The sequence below is a fragment of the Stegostoma tigrinum genome, chromosome 1 (assembly GCF_030684315.1).
Source record: "Stegostoma tigrinum isolate sSteTig4 chromosome 1, sSteTig4.hap1, whole genome shotgun sequence".
Taxonomy (NCBI): Eukaryota; Metazoa; Chordata; class Chondrichthyes; order Orectolobiformes; family Stegostomatidae; genus Stegostoma; species Stegostoma tigrinum.
This window is the reverse complement of record NC_081354.1, coordinates 160,654,684-160,675,660: the sequence shown is the minus strand read 5'-3', so window position 1 is coordinate 160,675,660 and position 20,977 is coordinate 160,654,684. Positions and strand designations below refer to the sequence as shown.

Genomic DNA, 20,977 nt, shown 5'->3' with positions numbered 1-20,977 from the left:
CAAATCTACAAAATATTCAACATAATCAAAGTAACAAAGGCATTAAAAGATAATGTGTATTGAAAATGGATATTAAACTTCGTTCAAAAGAAGGAACTTTAAAGCATTTGAATTTCTACTGTAATCACAATATGCAATATTAAAAAATAAAACCAACTTTGAAAGTGCATGACATATCTTTTAGTTTGGAAGTACACACAAGTTTTTAGGTCTACATCCGGTACCATTTTTTGAGCATGTTATTGAATCTTAGACAAACTGTGCCCAAGGGGAGAGGACAGATTTGCCAATTGCCTTTGTTAGATACTCTGGAACGATAGGGATCAGAGATTTGAGTCATTTTTAAGCAGCATGCCAAATCAAAATTCTGCAATAGTTTATAGCTAGAACAATAGTAAGCTACTACAGTCACCACAACAAATGCTATTTAGAAATAGCATATTGTGTACAGAGAAAATGTTGAACGTGGCCTTCCTGCCTTTCAAGCTGATATTCTTCTTGGTCTTTGGCCAAATGTCCACTGACTCCTTTCCAATTATCCCATACTGTAGTTGTTGAGTCTTGAAGACCTAATAGTTTTTATAACTTTCATTCTTAAACTGTAATCATGACATTTTAACTGAAATATCTCTTGCTCCGTTTGCAGACTTAAACATCAAATTTTTAACATCAGGCAGGCTAATCAGTCCTAAAAAGGAGGAAATACTAGAGAAACTTGGGCCTGGTGGCATTTGTGAACATAACACAGAGTTAACACTTCAAATCGAATGTGTCTTCTTCAGAACTGAAATGAAGTTAACTGCTTCTCTCTGCAGAGACTGCCACACCAAAGTTTCTCCAGCATTATTTCTTTTTAGATCTAATTTCCAGCATCTGCAGTATTTGACCTATCCTTGGGCTAATCAGATTTCTGGCTTCAAGAGCTCTCTGAACCATATTCCTAGGAATACTATATCTCAAAACCTAGTCACATGCCCTCTCTTCAATCCAGATATTTAGATTTTCATTTTCTCATTGAGCCACAACCTACTGTCCTCATGTAACTTGTTTTGGAAGTTATGGAAGCTCTAAATTCCCAACTTATTACCATTTTCAATTATTCCAGGGACTCTGCTAAACATTTTGATGAATCATCACTACCAGAGATCAAATCTTTTAACAGACTCCTCCTATGATACCATATGTTCACAACAGTCACACAAATCGTTCCAATCACTCTTGAACATGTAACTATTTATCAATTAACTCGAGGATTCTCAAAGTAACCTCAATGGTTACTTCTCACTTAAACATATTTACTAGATTATTTTTACTCCTACCAAGCATAGTTCTCATTGCAATTTAATTTCCAGTTTGCTCCACATTCTTTAATGAATGAAAATCATGCTCCATCTACCCAATATTCTAATGCACTTTCAGAGTCTCATTCAAGCTGCGCCATTCCCCTTGTCAATTAACATTATCCTCCCCTAGGTTGTAAACAATTAGCAGTATTTCCCCACCCATGAGTTCACGGTCCATCTCTGATGGATGCGTCTCAATGTCCAACAGACTGTAATTCTTTTCTAAAGAGTGTTCTATTCTCCTTTGAAGCAAGATTTCAGAGGTTCAACAGCACTTACCAACAAGGTTTCTCTCCCCAAAAAATTCTTCTGTTCCCAGCCCAAAGTACATCCTGCTGACCAAGACTTCCACCAAAATATCTTGTCAAGATGTCCAATATAAAGGCTTGCTGGCCTATTCAATTACTTTTTCAGGCTTTAAAAAAACACTTTCTGAAATTTGCAGAACTACTAAGTCCACGACAGCAGCCTATAAAAACCAACGTTAAAAATTCCAACAATGCAATTTATAGAAACAATTTGGATGAGAATATAGGAGGCATGGTTAGTCAGTTTATAGATGACACCAAAATTGGTGGTATACTGGACAGTGAAGATGATTATCTAAGAATAAAAAAGGGATCTTCATTACCTAGGACAACGGCCAGAGGAATGGGAGATGAAGTTTAATTTGGTTAAACGTTAGGGAGCGCATTTTGGTGAAACAATCAAGGGCATGGTCCTGGATAATGTTGTGGACCAGACAGACCTAGGGGTTCAGGAACATAATTCTTTGAAATATGCACAGGCAGGCAGGGTGGTTAAGGTGTTTAGCATGCTTGCCTTCATTGCTCAGGCCTTTGGTGAGTGGATGAGTAAGTGGAACGGAGTCTCAAAAAAGATCAGCCATGATCTTATTAAATGGCAGGGCAGGCTTGAGGAACCAGATGGCCGACTCCTGCTCCTGGTTCTTGTATTATTTGCGTATAGGAATTGAGACGCCATGTTGAGGTCGTACAAGACGTTGGTGAAGCCTGATCTGGAGTGCGGTTCTGGTCACCCTATTTAGGTTTATTAAATTGGCCAGAGTTCAGAAAAGATTTGAGAATGTTGCCAGGTTTGAGTTATAAAATAGGCTGGGACTTTGCTCACTGGAGATTGAGGAGTGACCTTAGAGGTTTACAAGATCATGTGGGGCAGAGAAAAAGTTAATAGAATGTGTCTTCTCCCCAGGGTGTAGGGGGGTGGGGGGGTGCATTTTTTCAGATGAAAGAAAGTAGTTTTAAATAAAAGGACATGAGGAGCAACTTCATTCTTTAAAAACAAAGTGGTTCATGCTTGGCATGAACTGATCCAAATGGCATTCACCACTTTTGAAAGTACATGAATAGGAAAAGTTTAGAGGGAAATGTGCTAAATGCAGGCAAGTGGGACTAGATTAGTTTGGTAAAGTGGGTGGCATGGACTAGTTGGGCCAAAGGGTCTGCTTCCACATTGTAGGAAGCTACGGGACACCCAAAAGAAAACAGGTACAATTAGAACATAGAACATAGAACATAGAACAGTACAGCACAGAACAGGCCCTTCAGCCCACAATGTTGTGCCGACCATTGATCCTCATGGATGCACCCTCAAATTTCTGTGACCATATGCATGTCCAGCAGTCTCTTAAATGACCCCAATGACCTTGCTTCCACAACTGCTGCTGGCAACGCATTCCATGCTCTCACAACTCTCTGCGTAAAGAACCTGCCTCTGACATCCCCTCTATACTTTCCACCAACCAGCTTAAAACTATGACCCCTCGTGCTAGCCATTTCTGCCCTGGGAAATAGTCTCTGGCTATCGACTCTATCTATGCCTCTCATTATCTTGTATACCTCAATTAGGTCCCCTCTCCTCCTCCTTTTCTCCAATGAAAAGAGACCGAGCTCAGTCAACCTCTCTTCATAAGATAAGCCCTCCAGTCCAGGCAGCATCCTGGTAAACCTCCTCTGAACCCTCTCCAAAGCATCCACATCTTTCCTATAATAGGGCGCCCAGAACTGGACGCAGTATTCCAAGTGCGGTCTAACCAAAGTTTTATAGAGCTGCAACAAGATCTCACGACTCTTAAACTCAATCCCCCTGTTAATGAAAGCCAAAACACCATATGCTTTCTTAACAACCCTGTCCACTTGGGTGGCCATTTTAAGGGATCTATGTATCTGCACACCAAGATCCCTCTGTTCCTCCACGCTGCCAAGAATCCTATCCTTAATCCTGTACTCAGCTTTCAAATTCTCAAATTGTTGTCCAATTTCTTATTTTGTTAGGAGTTAAAGAAACTGAACATCAGAAACTATAATTTTATACTAGGTAAGCAAAGAAGTGCAAGGTGATGCATTTTTGGGAAGGTTAACAAAGGCAGGATATAAACAGTGACTGGTAAGTCCCTAGGGAGTAACAAGAAACAAAAGAAAAGGACCCTGGTGTACAAGTCCATTGGTACCTGAAGACGTCAGCACAGGTAGATAGGATGGTGAAGATGGCATACGGGATGCTGCTCTTTATTAGATGGGGATGTAGCATATAGGAGCAGGGAACTCTTGATGCAACTTTATAAAAAGTTGCTTAGGCAACGGGTGGAATTGTGCGTGCAGTTCTAGTCGCCTTACTATCAGAAGGACGTGATTGCACTTGGGGTTCAGCCGCATGCTGCCTGGGATAGAAAGTTTCAGTTATGTGGACAGACTGGAGAGGCTGGATTTGTTTGCCTTGGAGCAGAGATGGCTGAAAGGGGTGATCTGATTCAGGTACTCAAAATTATGAAGCGCAGGCAGCATAGGTCATGAATGGCTCTTCGCCAATAGCAGACATGTCTAAAGTCACAGGACACAAGGTTAATATGAGGATCAAGTGTTTAAAAAAGGAGACTTGTGGAAAATAATAAAGGCTATTCTACACAAGTGCTATTTTAACTCACCCAGGTGGCAGATATATGGAATGTGCTGTCTGAAGGTGGTGGAGGCAGATACTTTCACCACATTTAAACAGCATCTCAAATGAGTACTTAAAATGCCAGGGCATAGGACATTATGAACAAAGCGTAGATACCAGGTGCATAGACATGGTGGGTTGAAAGAGTGGTTTCTATTGTGTACAACCTGACAAAAAGGGCAACTAGACTTGCTCTGAAATTACTTTTCAAAAGTCAGCAATTCTATTCACTTTCAGTAGGTGGTTTTTGTAATCCAATGATGTGTGGAGTACTTGAGCCAAAGGCAACTTGAAACATGTTTTGCCATTTTTTAAAATGTTTTATATAAAAGAAAATGAATGACATTGAGGGGCAATAGTATGAAATGTTAACCATCACTGAATTCTCCAACATCCTGGGGGTTACCATTGACCAAGCATTGAATTAGTCATGCAAATATGATTTGCTTTTGTAGCCACTAGAGGCCAGGAATCCTGCAGCAAAAAGTAATTCAGCTCCCAACTCCTCCAAGCCTGTACACTATTTACAAGGCAAATCAGATAGGTCATTGAATACACAATACTTGCCTGGAGGAGGAGTGCAGTTTGAACAACACTCAAGTAGCTTGCCAACCATCCAGGGCAAAGCTGCCTGCTTAGTTTGCACCACATTCACAAACATCTTCTACCTCAAACATTGTCAATCAGTACAGTAGCACCATCTACAAGATGTATTGCAGATATTTACCAGGCACTTTTATAGACAGCCCTGTTCAAACCTATGACCGTTTCCAACCAGGACAAGGGCAGCAGCTACATGGAAACACCACTGCCTGCAATTTTTCCAAGCAGCTCACCTCCTGACTTGGAAACATATTGCCATTCTACCTACAGCACAAACTGCAGCAATTCAAGGTAGTAGCTCACCACTTTCTCAAGGGCCACTAGGGACGTACTAAAACACGGGTCCAATCAGCAACACCCACATCCAATGAATAAAAAAAACACGAGTTAAAACCCAATGGTTCAGGAAAAGTACTAAAAGAATATCACTTCCTCTTGCTGTGAAGATTTAGGGTAGTTAAACAATGGCTTCATTAACTGCAAACATGGAACTTTAATTATACGGTGAACAAAAGATGCAGTTTCCTAATACAAGTAAAAACAGTACCAGAAATGACAACCTGATGTGAAGGGAACAGTGAATAGCAGCTGTTATATATTTTCCACAAGGTTAAAACCACACAGTTTTATAACACCGAAGGAAGTCATTCAGGATGTTTTGAAACAGCTCAGTTGATCTTACTTTTCACTAGTAGCCATGCAAAAGTATTGCTTTTTCCAAATTCCTACTTGAATTTACTATCTTACAAGCAGTGTAGTCTCAATCATGACTAATGCAACTGAATATCTATATCCTTTATTGGGTCTCAGAGCTCTTAAAACATTTACATCTTTCGCATTAGAATCATTAAAGCCCAATAACATTAACTGCAATATTTTGCTGTTTTTATAAAATCTCAATCTACTATTGCACTCCTTCCACCTCGGCAAGGATGGAATTTTGTAAGGAGCAACTGCCTTTTGATGAATTGCTCGCTCTACCAAACCTCATGAGGCTTCTGCTTCAAACTTAATCCAGCCCTTGCTAGAAATATGTACATTTGTTGGACATGGGCTACTGAATCATGATAAGGATGAGAAATAGACAATTCAGCCCCTTGAACATTATCTAAGACTCTTGTTACTTTTCCTCTCATCAGTCCAGAAGAATTGAACTAATTGTTGTACCTGAAGTGAGATCATTTATGGCCAGGGTGAACCACACAAGATCTTTATATTCTACAGTAAATGACGCTAAAGTGCCTCTAACTTTTATACCACTAGGGGAAAACCCCAACTTGTTTCTTCATTATATCACAGCCTTGCCCGGCTCACTAAATCTTCTGCTCAACTGATGCAAAAGTAGTCTGTAGGACGAACTGAAAGACACCTATGAGCAACAGGAATGAAGGAGCTCCAAAGCCAAGTGCAAATATCTATCAAAATTCACGAATAAAATGCTTCTTTACCAGCATTCCTAATACGAAGTTGCCAGAAAGATCTTCAAACAAAACAAGTATACTCCAACTGTTTTGTTCAAAGCAGTGTCAACATTTTACGGAATTACTGCAAAATTTGAATTCAAGTGGAGGACTACCTTATTTATCTCTATACATTATAGTGCACTTTTTCACAGAAAACAATACCACAGCACTGGATCTAATTTCAGTAACATTTTGGTGTGTATATTAAGTGTATCATGATCACACATTAAAACTAGCAGAGTCTTGGTGCAATGCTTCTGATCATTGAATGTAGACTGACAGTCTTGAATTAGGGAAAAATGAAACTAGGTATGATGCTGACAGCAAGTGTAAGTGACGGGCACTGAAACTTATAGAATAAAAGCATCACCGAGATCAAGCACAAGTATTGTTTTCCAGAGAAGATTAGTAGCTATATGCCAAATTAAATCTTTAGACATATGCTAACCATAATCTTCAAGGGTGATTAGGCATGGGCAATAAACGCTGGCTCAGTGTCACCAGATCCCCTGAATGAATTTTAAAAAAAGCAAGTGTCACTAAACACAAGGCTATAATTGCACTAGAGTACAAGGGATGACATGTTTCGTGGGGGGAGATTTTTTTTTTTAAATTGTACAGTAGAACTAGTCTGGCTTTTGTGAAGTAAATAGGATGTTTTAACACTTAGTCATGTTATAAATTCCCCAAATGCAAATAGGTAAATATCACATTCAACAAAATCCACAAGATCATTCACAATTTGAGTCGTCTTTTAAGGAGTGCACAAAATTTCTAACAAATCTCAAAGTACGGAATTAAAATTCCATCAAGATTCATACAAAGCAGAACTAAATGGGGGGTGGGGCATCAATGGAATAGCATCCTGTAGACAAATAGCACCAAAGAAATCAGTGCAGGCACCACAATTACTTACAACATTATTAATGACTTGGAAGACAGATGAGAAAGTATAGTACTTCATTTTCAAATATTTCCAGCTGTCTTTTGAAACCTGTGGAATCCAACTCCACTCTCCCAGAAAGCACATTCCAGTTTCTAATTACTGAATAAAGAAGTTTCTTCTCAGCTCACTACTCGCTCCCTTGCTTGAAACTGTGACCCCAGTTTACCAACAGAAACATGAGAACAGGATATTCTTACCCTGTCAAAATTGTTCATTGTTTTGAAAGCCTCAATAAAAGATCATCTCAATCTTTTCTGCTCCACGGAGAAAAAGCCCAATCTCTCCTTGTACCTAAAACCCCTCATTCCTGGGGACATTTTAGTAAATTTCACCTGAACACTCTCCAGGCCTTGAATGTCCTTGCATAAAATATTAATTAAGACAGAGAATCCTGGATGTGAGTTTGCTCGCTGAGCTGGAAGGTTAGTTTTCAGACGTTGCGTCACCATTCTAGGTAACATCATTATCAGTGAGCCTCCGACGAAGCGCTGGTGTTATGTCCCGCTTTCTATTTATCTGGTTAGGTTTCCTTGGGTTGGTGATGTCATTTCCTGTTCTTTTTCTCAGGGGATGGTAGATTGGCTCCAAGTCAATGTGTTTGTTGATGGAGTTCCGGTTGGAATGCCATGCTTCTAGGAATTCTCGTGCATGTCTGTTTGGCTTGTCCTAGGATGGATGTGTTGTCCCAGTCAAAGTGGTGTCCTTCCTTATCTGTATGTAAGGATACGAGTGATACCACTTGTGGTGAAATACCGTGCCTGAACTCAAGCCACTTGCTTCTTGAAGGTAGCCCACTGTTCAGTTACTGATCTTCCTGCCCAGTTCTGTCCCAGCCCAAACAAAGTCCAATTATTTTTCTAGGTAACAAAGTGTGAAGCTGGATGAACACAGCAGGCCAAGCAGCATCTCAGGAGCACAAAAGCTGATGTTTCGGGCCTAGACCCTTCATCAGAGAGGGGGATGGGGAGAGCGTTCTGGAATAAATAGGGAGGGGGGGGGGGAAGAAAGGGGAGGCGGACCGAAGATGGAGAGAAGATAGGTGGAAACGAGAGTATAAGTGGAGAGGTAGGGAGGGGATAGGTCAGTCCAGGGAAGACAGGCAGATCAAGGAGGCAGGATGAGGTAGTAGGTAGGAAATGGAGGTGGGAGGAAGGGAATGGGCGAGAGGAAGAACAGGTTAGGGAAGCAGAGACAGGCTGGGCTGGTTTTGGAATGCAGTGGGGGAAGGGGAGATTTTGAAGCTTGTGAAGTCCACATTGATACCATTGGGCTGCAGGGTTCCGAAGCAGAATAGGAGTTGCTGTTCCTGCCACCTTCAGGTGGCATCATTGTGGTACTGCAGGAGGCCCACGATGGGCATGTCGTCTAAGGAATGGGAGGGGGGGGGTGGAGTTAAAATGGTTCACGACTGGGAGGTGCAGTTGTTTATTGCGAACCGAGCGGAGGTGTTCTGCAAAGCGGTCCCCAAGCCTCCGCTTGGTTTCCCCAATGCAGAGGAAGCCACACCGGGTACAATGGATACAGTATACCACACTGGCAGATGTGCAGGTGAATATCTGCTTAACATGGAAAGTCATCTTGGGGCCTGGGATGGGGGTGAGGGAGGTGGTGTGGGGGGCAAGTGTAGCATTTCCGGCGGTTGCAGGGGAAGGTGCCGAGTGTGACCTAGAATACACCTCCTCCCACCCGCCCTCCTGCAAAAATTCCATCCCCTATTCCCAATTCCTCCACCTCCACCCCCAGGATGAGGCATTCCACTCCCACACATCCCAGATGTCCACGTTCTTCAAGGGCTGCAACTTAGCCCCTGCAGCAGTCAAGAATGCCCTTGACCGCATTTCCCGCCACACATCCCTCACACCCCGACCCCACCACAACCCCCCTCGTTCTCACATACCACCCTACCAACCTCCGGATACAACACATCATCCTCCGACACTTCCGCCATCTACAATCCGATCCCACCACCCAAGCCATTTTTCTATCCCCACCCTTGAAAAAGCCTTCCCAATTATTTTTCACTGGATTGTTTCAAGTCATTCTCAAGCAACAGCTTGAACTCTAAGGATGTAAGGATCACAGTTTCTTAAAACATACCCACACCAAAACTTTAACCGCTTGGCCAACCTCATTTCCTAGGAGGAAAGTTAATCATACTTCCACATTGCAATGTGCATCTGTACTGTTCTACAAGAATATCTCAACACATTAAAATTTCTCCAAACATCAAGTGCAGAGTCTTTGGCAAGCATTGTCAAAAGCCAGCCAAACATTAAAAGAAAAACTCAACATTCAGAGATAGTATTAACTGAGACGCTGGAGAATCTGAGATAACAAGGCGTAGAGCTGGATGAACACAGCATTTGCCAAGTAGCAGAGGAGCAGGAAAGCTGACGTTTTGGGCCGAAAACCTTCTTCAGAAATGGGGGAAGGGAAGGGGATTCTGAAATAAATAGGGATAGGGGGAGAGGCAGAACCTTTGGGTAGCATTGTTGTGGCACTGCAGGGGGCCCAGGATGGACATGTTGCCTGAGGAATGGGAGATGCAATTGTTTAGTGCGGTTCAAGCATAGGTGTCCCACAAAGCGGTCCCCAAGCCTCTGCTTGGTTTCCCCGATGTAGAGGAGGCCACAACAAGAGCAGCGGATGCAGTATACCACATTTGTAAAAATGCAGGGGAACATCTGCTTGATGCGGAAAGTCTTCTTGGGGCTGGGGGGCGGTGAGGGAGGTCGTTTAGGGGCAGGTGGAGCACTTCCTGTGGTTGCAGGAAAAGTGCCAGGTGTGGTGGGGCCGGAGGAGAGTGCGGAGCAGACAAGGGAGTCACGGAAAGAGTGGTCCCTCCTGAAAGTAGATAAGGGTGGGGAGGGAAAAATGTCTTTGGTGGTGGGGTTGGATTGCAGATGGCAAAAGTACTGAAGGATGCAGCATTGGATCTGGAGGTTGGTGGGGTGGTACACGGAGGACGAGGGGGATTCTGTTTTGGTTGTTATTGCGGGTACAGGGTGTGAGGGAAGAGCTGCAGAAAGTGCAGGAGACACAGTCAAGGGTGTTCTCGACTACTAGGTGGGGGTAAGAGTTGCAGTCCTTGAAAAATGAGGACATCTGGAGATGTACAGTAGTGGAATGCTTCATCCTGGGAGCAGATACGGTGGAGGTGAAAGAATTGGGAATAGAAGATAGCATTTTTGCAGGAAGGTAGGTGAGAGGTGGTGTATTCTAGGTAGCTGTGGGAGTCGGTGGGCTCAAAATGGATATCGGTTTCTAAGTGGTTGCTGGAGATGGAGACAGGGGTGTCCAGGAAGGTGGCAGAGGTATTAGAGATGGTCCAGGTGAGCTGAAGGTTGGGGTGGAAGGTGTTGGTGAAGTTGGATGAACTGTTCGAGCTCCTCGTGAGGGCACAAGGCAACATTGATACAGTCAATGTAACGGGGAAGAAGTGGGGTTTAGGGGCCAGTGTAGCTATGGAAGAGGGATTGTTCCACATAATCTACAAAGAGGCAGGCACAGCTTGGGCTCATGCAGGTAAGCATGGCCACCCCACTTTGTCTGTAGGAAGTGGGAGGAATTGACCTTAAAAGGTTGCAGGAACAGCAACTCATTTGGCTTGGAACCCTGTGGCCCTATGGTATCCATGTGTACCACCCCACCAACCTCCAGATCCAATGCTGCATCCTTCAGTACTTCTGCTATCTGCAATCCGACCCCACCAAAGACATTTTTCCCTCCCCACCCTTATATACACAAGCTTCAAAATCTTCCCCCTACCGCATCCCAAAACCAGCCCAGCTCGTCCCCACCTCCCTCCCACTTCAAACCCCACCCCCATCTCCTACCTACTGGCTTCATCCTGCCCCCTTGACTTGTCCACCACCACCACCACCAAGCCCCCGACCTATCTCCTACACTCACCTTTACTGGCTCCATCCTCACCTCTTTGACCGGTCTGTCTCCTCTCCACCCATCTTCTCCCCGCTTCCCCCCTCTCCCTATTTATTTCAGAACCCCCTTCCCCTCCCCTATTTCGGAAGGAGGGGCTAGGCGCGAAACATCAGCCTTCCTGCTTTTCTGATGGTGCCTGGCCTGCTGTGTTCATCCAGCACTACACCTTATTATCTCAAATTCAACATTCACTTTTACATTAAAAAACCAGAGAAATAAAATAAAAAGTTTAGAAACTGAATGGACAGGGAAGAGAGGGATATGGTATGCACAGAAGCAAAAGAAGGTTCTAGTTTAGAAAGGCATCATGTGTTGCCGCAGACTTGGTGGGGCAAAGTGCCTGCTCGTGTTGTTCTTTCTTTAATATTCTCACCAACTGCTTTAACTCAGGTGATGCAGATATGCAAAAATACTACCTTCCATGTTTGTGTTGATGCAAGTGCTATGAGACTCAGAAGCAGAATTAGAAAAAGTTCACCAATAATTATCAATCCTGCATTAAGCTTAAAGTCTCCACACACAAGGAAACAAAACATTTTCTTAGACATCAAAAGGCAACAGGTATAAGTTAGCAACAGAAGGTATTTTCCCCCGCACAATAACTGACGTTTCTAATTACAAAAAAAATCCTAAACATTTTCCAGACTGGAAGAGTCACAGCAAATGCATTCCCTCTCATGCACAAAGCTGAAAGATTTTAACCATGTAATTTCTACCTTTTTTACTGTATCTCGAATTGGAATTCAATAATTGATATTACAATAGAATCCACTGCATTTCCCCACCCTGCCATTTAGGTGCTTTTGAACATATGCAGCTTTAAGCTAGGGAACCAACATCCATTTGCAAGATATCACTAACTTAGCAATATCAAGTTTTCTACAGTTCAAATTAGAAAGAAAAAGTTCAGATTTTAAACATTATTCATATCTTTTACACCTTCACAATCACTTGCAATTCTGTTTGTGCCATCTGCACTGCTCTTCCCCTCTCGCTGCCCTTGCGCGTTCTTTGCTCTCTGCTCTATGCCCCATTCCCCATGCAGCCTCTTTCTCCATCCTGACAACATGCTCAATTCTGATGGAATTTTCCTTGGGCAGTGCGGACTTCCCTATATTGCAACTAAAAACTGGTAACCTAACGTCTTTTAGTTTTAAGAAAAGGTTACTGACCTGAAACATTAATACTTTTTCCACCGATGCTGTCTTGTGGAAGATTTTCATAAAGGTGATAGGAAAAGGGAGGAGTAGGCCATTAAGCCCTTGAATGTTCTCTATCATCCAATATCATCATTGCAGATTTTCTGGCTCAACACCACTCAAGGAGAGGTGATAGCATAGTTATACTGTCATTAGCAATCAAGCACCCTCAACACTCTGGGGTATGGGTTCAAATTTCATCATGGCTGCTGAAGAAATATGAATTTAATAAAATCTGGAATTTAAAAAAATGCCAGTCTAATTGTGACTATGTAACAACTGTTGATTATCATAGAAACATCACCTGGCTCACTAAATGTCCTTTAAGCAATGCAAAACTGTTTCCTAACCTGGTCTGGCTTACATGTAACTCCAGGCCCAAAGCTATGTGGTGGACTCAACTGTCCCCTGGGCAATAAAGGATGGACAATAAATGCTGTCCTAGCCAGTGATACCAATATTCCACAAACAAATTTAAAAAGCCAAAAACTACCTTTCCAAATCAAAATACTCTTGAAATCCAAAAATCTATTAAACTCACCTTGAATATACGCACTGAGAGTTTCCATTATTTCCTGCCTTCTCAGCAGCATACAGATTTTGGCTAGATACAAGTTGTGCTTTTATATCTAATTACTAACAAATTGATTTTATACATCAGTAATAACCTCATGTAAAAAAAAACAATTTTTCTTTATGAAAATTATTATTTTAAACCAGTTTAAAATGCTTTTTTTGTGTTGACTCAATTCAGAATCACTGACACCTGAGAAATAGATTTAAGTGCTCCGATTAACTGTTGCTACAATAAGTTATCCCACTTAAATCAGTACTTATTGAAGCAAAAGAGATGATCTAATTCAGTTTCCCAATGGTTTTATGTCACTCTTCTAAAGCAACATTAAATTCCTGTAACTCTCCCACTTTAACGCCTCCACCCTCATACAGCCCACAATAGCATAAACTTTACAGAAAATGTACCCTGCCTTTGATTTGTCAGGTCAAGTGAGCCAGACTTTATAAAAGACCTTAAAGTAAGGGAACACTTAGGAGGCAGCGATCATAATATGGTAGAGTTCAGTCTGCAGTTTGAAAGAGAGAAGGCAAAATCGGATGTAATGGTGTTACAGTTAAATAAAGGTAATTACAGGGGCATGAGAGGGGAATTGACGAAAATCGACTGGAAGCAGAGCCTAGCGGGGAAGACAGTAGACCAACAATGGCAGGAGTTTCTGGGTGTGTTTGAGGGCACAGTACAGAGGTTCAACCCAAAGAAAAGAAAGATTATCCGGGGTGGGATTAGACAGTCATGGCTGACAAAGGAAGTCAGGAAATACATCAAAGAAAAAAAGAGGCAGCCTATAAAAGTGGCCAAGAGCACTGGGAAATCAGAAGATTGGGAAGGCCACAAAAACAGACAGAGGATAACAAAAAGAGAGCAATAAGGAAGGAGAGGATCAAATATGAAGGTAGGCTAGCTAGCAATATTAGAAATGATAGTAAAAGCTTCTTTCAATACGTAAGAAACAAACGAGAGGCAAAAGTAGATATTGGGCCGCTCCAAATTGATGCTGGAAGGCTGTTGATGGGAGATAAGGAAATAGCTGAAGAACTTAAGTACTTTGCATCAGTCTTCACAGTGGAAGACATGAGTGGTATACCAACAATTAGGGAGAGCCGGGGGCAGAATTGAGTACGGTAGGCATTACAAAAGAGAAAGTGCTGGAAAAGCTAAAAGGTCTAAAAATTGATAAATCTCCTGGCCCCGATGGGCTACATCCTAGAGTTCTGCGGGAGGTGGCTGACGAAATAGCGGAGGCTTTGGTCGTGATCTTTCAAAAGTCACTGGGGTCAGGGAAACTCCCAGATGATTGGAAAATTGCTGTTGTAACTCCCTTGTTTAAAGGAAGGATCAAAGCAAAAGATGGAAAATTACAGGCCGATTAGCCTAACCTCGGTAGTTGGTAAAATTCTAGAATCCATTGTCAAGGATGAGATTTCTAAATTCCTGGAAGTGCAGGGTCAGATTAAAACAAGTCAGCATGGTTTTAGTAAGGGGAGGCCGTGCCTGACAAACCTGTTAGAATTCTTTGAAGAGGTAACAAGTATGTTAGACCAGGGAAACCCAGTAGATATTATATATCTAGACTTCCAAAAGGCCTTTGAAACAGTGCCTCACGGGAGGCTGCTGAGCAAGGTGAGGGCCCATGGTGTTCAAGGTGAGCTACTGGCTCGGATTGAGGATTGGCTGTCTGACAGAAGGCAGAGGGTTGGGATAAAAGGCTCTTTTTCGGAATGGCAACCAGTGACGAGTGGTGTCCCACAGGGTTCAGTGGTGGGGCCACAGCTGTTCACCTTATATATTAATGATCTGGATGAAGGGACTGGGGGCATTCTGGCAAAGTTTGCCGATGATACAAAGATAGGTGGACAGGCAGGTAGTACTGAGGAGGTGGGGAAGCTACAGAAAGATTTAGACAATTTAGGAGAGTGGTCCAAGAAATGGCTGATGAAATTCAGTGCAAGGTTTTGCACTTTGGAAAGAAGAATACAGGCATAGACTATTTTCTAAATGGTGAGAAAATTTGCAAATCAGAAGTGCAAAGGGATCTGGGAGTGTTGGTCCAGGATTCTCTAAAGGTTAACTTGCAGGTAGAGTCTGTAATTAAGAAAGCGAATGTAATGTTGTCATTTATCTCAAGAGGGTTGGAATACAAAAGCAGCGATGTGCTTCTGAGGCTTTATAAGGCTCTAGTTAGGCCCCATTTAGAACACTGTGTCCAATTTTGGGCCCCACACCTCAGGAAGGACATACTAGCCCTGGAGCGTGTCCAGCAGAGATTCACACGGATGATCCCTGGAATGGTAGGTTTAACGTATGATGAACGGCTAAGGATACTGGGATTGTACTCATTAGAGTTTAGAAGGTTGAGGGGAGATCTAATAGAAACTTACAAGATAATGTATGGTTTAGAAGGGGTGGACGCTAGGAAGTTGTTTCTGTTAGGCGGGGAGACTAAGACCCAGGGGCACAACCTTAAAATTAGAGGGGGTAAATTTAAAACTGAAATGAGACAACATTTCTTCAGCCAGAGAGTGGTGGGTTTGTGGAATTCATTGCCGCAGAGTGCAGTAGAGGCTGGGACGTTGGATGCCTTCAAGGCAGAGATCGACAAATTCTTGATCTCAAAAGAAATCCAGGGCTACGGGGAGAGTGCAGGGAAGTGGTGTTGAAATGCCCAGCCATGATTAAAATGGTGGAGTGGACTTGATGGGCCGAATGGCCTTACTTCCACTCCCGTGTCTTATGGTCTTACGGTCATTTTAAAGCTAGAGGCTGTCAATATCTGAATTTGTGCAAAATTCACGTAAAAAATATAAATATAGAAAAGATGCCTGCATACACCTCATGAAACATAATGGTTCCAGTATCCAATACTCAAACCATTACTATAAACGAGAGGTCTATATATAATGTTTTCAGAAGGAGATATACCAAAAGACATCAGTATGCAAATAACTTCTGTAATTTGAGTAAGACAGAATGGTCACCCACTGATGATTGTTTAAAAGGAGACAATTTTAAATGTTGTTTCTTAAATAACAGAACAATGTGTGGCAGGTCGTTCATAACAATAAAAGCTCACTTGTTGAAAAGTCGTGATTGAAACTATGCTAATACAATGAATAAGGAGCTCAGCACTTAAACAGAAATGGAGAGAAAATAAAATTGTGGGAGCATTCCAGTGATAATGTAATAGTAGCGCAGCTACTAAAAATGCACTGCTCTCATACACTTTCTTTTGTTAGTTCATAGCACATCCAGGCAGACTGTAGATCCTTAATTCTGTGATGCACATCATTTCTTGGGCTCATTAAGTCAAAGTATGGTTTAATTACTGGTTGTGTTTTTGGGTGTTATATTAGCAGCTTTGTTCATTAATATTAACAGTTCTGTCCCTCAAGTTATCCAAAAATCTGAGAGTTAAATGAGCCCACAAATTCACACAGCTCTGTAATCCTGCCACATCCAGTTATGAAAGTAGCAGAAGCCAAATATGGGATGGCTGTTCAGCACAAACATTGAAATTTTCTCTAAAATTGTAACAAATTACTGAAGACACAATTCATCCGGCATTTGTGGAATGAGAAACAGGCTTAACATGTTGAGTTTGAGAGTCAGTTGTAAAGCATGGAAACAGGCTAGTGGGTTCAACCCTTCCATGCCAACCAGATCTAAAGTAATCAAGTCCCATTTGCCAGTATTTGACCCATATTCCTTTAAAGCCTTCCTATTCATAAATCCATCCAGATGCCTTTGAAATGTTGTAACTGTGCCGTCCTACACCACTTCCTTTGGTTGCTTGTTCCATATGTGCACCACCCTACGTGTGAAAAGTTGCCCCACAGGTCATTTTTAAATCTTTCCTCTCACCTTAAAACTGTGCCTCCTAGTTTTGGACCCTGGGAAAAAGACCTTAGCTATTAACTCCTTCTATGCCTCTCATGATTTTATAAACCTCTACTCCGTAAACCGTCAGCCTCTGATGCTACAGGGGAAAAAAGCCTCACCCTATTCAGCCTCTCCCAATAGCTCAAATCCTCCAACCCCTTTTCTGAACCCTATCAAGGGTAACATCATTTCTAAAGCAGGGAGATCAGAATGGAATGCAGTATTTCAAAAGTGGCCTAACCAATATCCTGTACAGCCACGACTCCGAGACTCAGTGCACTGACCAATGAAGGCAAGTGTGCCAAATGTCAACGCCACCTTCAAAAAACTGCATTCCTAGCTCCATTTGGTCAACAACACTCCCCAGGGCCCTATCATTAACTGACCCAATTTATCTTACCAAAATGCAACAGCTTATATTGATCTAAATTTAACTCCATCTGCCACTCCTGGGCAGTTGGCCCATCTGATCAAGATCCTGTCATACTCTGAGGTAACCTTCTTTGCTATCCACTATACCACGAATATTTGCATCCAAATCATTTTATATAAATGAAGATAAGCAGTGGACGCAGCACTGATCCTTATAGCACATCGGTGGTCACAGGCCTCTAGTTCTGAGAACACTCTACAAATACCGTCTCCTTCCTTGAAGCCAATTTTTTTTTAACCCATTTGGTTAGCTCCCCCCGAATTCGATATGATCTAACCTTGCTAGCCAATCTACCATCCAGAAGATCAAGTACCTCAAAGTCAATACAGACACTTACTCCTCTGCCTCCAATCTTTGTCACTTGTTTAAAAAAAACGAGTCAGAGGCACGATTTCCCACATACCAAGCCATGCTGACTCTCCCTGATCAGTCTTTGCCTTTCCAAATGCATGTAAATTCCATCCATTGGGTTTCCTTCCAACAACTTGCCCACCACTGTCAGGCTCCTCAGTCTATAGTTCTGACTTTTCCTTGCTAGCTTTCTTAAATGACAACACGTTAGCCAACCTTCAATCTTTTGGCCACTCACCTCTGGCTTTCAACGATCCAAAACACATGTTGAGGTATTTGTAAGTTAAAATTCCCCTAGCATTACAACCCTATTATTCTTACAGATATTTGAGGTCTCCTTACATATTTACTTCTCAATTTCCACACTGGGGAGCATATAGTACAATGCCAATAATGTGATCGCCCCTTTTTTATTTTTCAGTTCAATTTAAACAACTTAACTGGACATTCTCCCATGAATACCCTCCCTAAGTGCAACCATGATGTTATCCTTAACTAAAAGCACCAATCCCCCTCCTCATTGGTGGGGCTCCCAAAACAGACAAACAAATCAGGAAATCTGTTTTGCCATTAGTTGTGGGGTAAACATTGGGGAGGGATCATGGAAAATTGCTATCCCTGCTTAAATATTGCAGTAGGATCATTTATTTCTATACAACATAAAAATTTTGCAGACAGCAACAATATAGCATTTCCTACATTTTATGCAAGATTATGCACTTAATCCAGAAATGGTACGCAAATTCACCATCCTCTAACTCGTGGGGGAGAAAATCCAAGGTAATAATGCAATCTAGTCAATGCTCATCACTTACAGAGGAACTGACTGCTGTTTCTGACCACCAAGAGCAAACTTTAAATGCTTAGAAGTGATCATCCCAAAAATTGAAATCAAAACTTGTTAGTGAAAATTTGGGAGTTTCATTCATCATTTAATAGACCCAAAGACCATAAAAATAGAAACAGACGTCAGCTATCCAGCCCCTCAAGTTTGCCAAAATTCAACAGCATGATGGCTGATCATGCCATTTCTCACATCTACTTTTGTCCATTTTCACTATAACCCTTAATTCCCAAACTGATCATGAATCTCTCGCCCTTAAATATATATAAGGATGCAGCCCTCAAAGCTCTCTGCGGAAAGGAGTGCCAAAGACTCTCAACTGTCAGAAGAAATTCCTCCTCCTCGTCTCAGTCTTGACTTAGCATATCTTCATTCTGAGACTAAGCCCCTCTTACTCAAAAGAGAAACATCCTCTCAATTACCCTGTCAAAGGTGTTGGGGTATAGGAATAAAGAAGCATTACTCAACTATACAAGGTGCATCTGGAATACTGAGAGTGTTTTGGACCCCATATTTAAGAAAAGATTCTATGTTTCAATGAGATCACCTCTCATTTTTCTAAACTCATGATTAGAGTCCCGAACTGTTGACTCTTTGCTTACAAAGCCATCCCTCCATACCAGGGATCATTCTAGCATGTCTTCTTTAAACACCTCTGGAGAAGTGGTATCTTTTCTTAAATATGGGGGCCAAAACTCTCTCAGTATTCCAGATGCACCTTGTATAGTTGAATAATGCTTCTTTATTCCTATACCCCAACACCTTTGACACAAGAGCCACCAACCCATTAGCCTTCCTGGCTATCTGCTGAGTGCAGTCGCTTGGTTTTGTGCACACATTCCTCTTCCACCACACCCCCATCCCCCACCCACAGTCCTTTGGTGTTGCTGCTTTCTGCTGTTTTATACCAGTGAAAGTGTATTCTTTTGTTGTTCCTTCCAAAATGAGGAACTTCACATTTTCCCCACAGTATATTCCATTTGTCAACTTTTTGCCCATTACTTAAATCTATCAATAACTCTCTGCAAACTGTTCACCTAGTTGTGTCATCTGAAAATCTGGCTATAGTGCATTCACTTCCTTTCTCCAAGTCGTTAATATATGTCAAACAGTTGCAGTCCCCAGCACCCATCCTTCTGGAACCGCACCTGATTACAGATCACCAACCTGAAAAAAATCTCTTAGCCCCACATGTTGTTTCCTACCCATGAGTCAATTTTCTATCCATGCCAGTTTACCACTTCCAACAGCATAGGCTCTTAAAACAACCTTTTAAGAGGTAACTTGTCAAATGCCTCCTCGAAATATAAACAAATATATAAACACATCTACCGGTTCCCATTTATCCATTCTGGTTGAGACTTCCTCGAAAAATTCTACTGAATTAGTCAGACATGATTTCCCTTTCATGAACCTATGATGAAAGGGATAGTGGAGGCACTTATTACAGTAGACTCTCTCACAGAAAAGTACTATTTTTTGAGAGAAAAAGATAAAGCAGTCATGGTCTTACTAAACCGTAGGATGCTCTTATGATAAGACTGGCATTGGTTTAACCAGAGGTCACTTCAGCCAAAATTGATTTTGTACAAGAAAAAAAAGTCAACCCTTTGACCCAAAGCCTAAAATACAAGTTTTCATATATGTGGAAAGTTCAAAGTTAACCCTAATTTTTCAGGTATCTAACAATGTTAAGATTATTAGTTACTGTCTAATAATTACTAAATCATAAAAGTCAAAATTTTTCCCCCCAATTCTGGAGGAAATTTCCCGGTTAAAATTGAGAAAGCTCTCATGATGCTATTGTGAAAAAACAATCAACAGAAACAGCTCAATTCTGCCAACTTGTCTTCTGACATGGACAGAAAAATGCACAATTGACCTGCATTTGAACTTCAACTTCAGCAAACAGGACTGTTTCCAAGAATGGGACGATTGCCTCACAATCAGCACTTGAAGTAGCCTGCGAAGAATATCAAGTGACGCAGAGCCAAAGAAGCAAATGAGGTGTTCTTCCTGATTATGTGGGAGCTCTGGCACAGTTCCTTTCCCTGGGACTGTAACATGTGCATGAACTGTCTCCACATGCAGCTCCTAGAAGTGCAAATTTCAGAGTTGGAGCAGCAGCTGGGGACAAAGGCAGGGAGGGAACGGATGACCACCAGGCAGACAGAGGACTAGACAGGCAGTGGAGGAATCCCGTGGCCATTCCCCTGCAAAACAGACACACCACTTTGGATTGTATTCGAGGAAAATGGCTTCTCACAGTAAAGTAGCAGCTGTCAAATTCATTGTTATATTATTAGACACAGTAAACACAAGAAGGTTGTTCCCAATGACTGGGGAGTGCAAAACCAGAAGTCAATGTCTAAAGGAACTAGGTAGGCCATTTACAACTGGGATAAGGAGAAATTTTTCAATCCAGAGTGGTTAGACTGTGGA

At 42.0% G+C, this 20,977-nt stretch overlaps 1 protein-coding gene across 4 annotated transcripts in view; it reads right to left on the bottom strand.

Annotated features, from left to right (window-relative positions):
* smad2 (SMAD family member 2) overlaps window positions 1-20,977 on the bottom strand; it is a 102,348-nt gene that overhangs the window by 65,881 nt on the left and 15,490 nt on the right. The window lies entirely within an intron of this gene.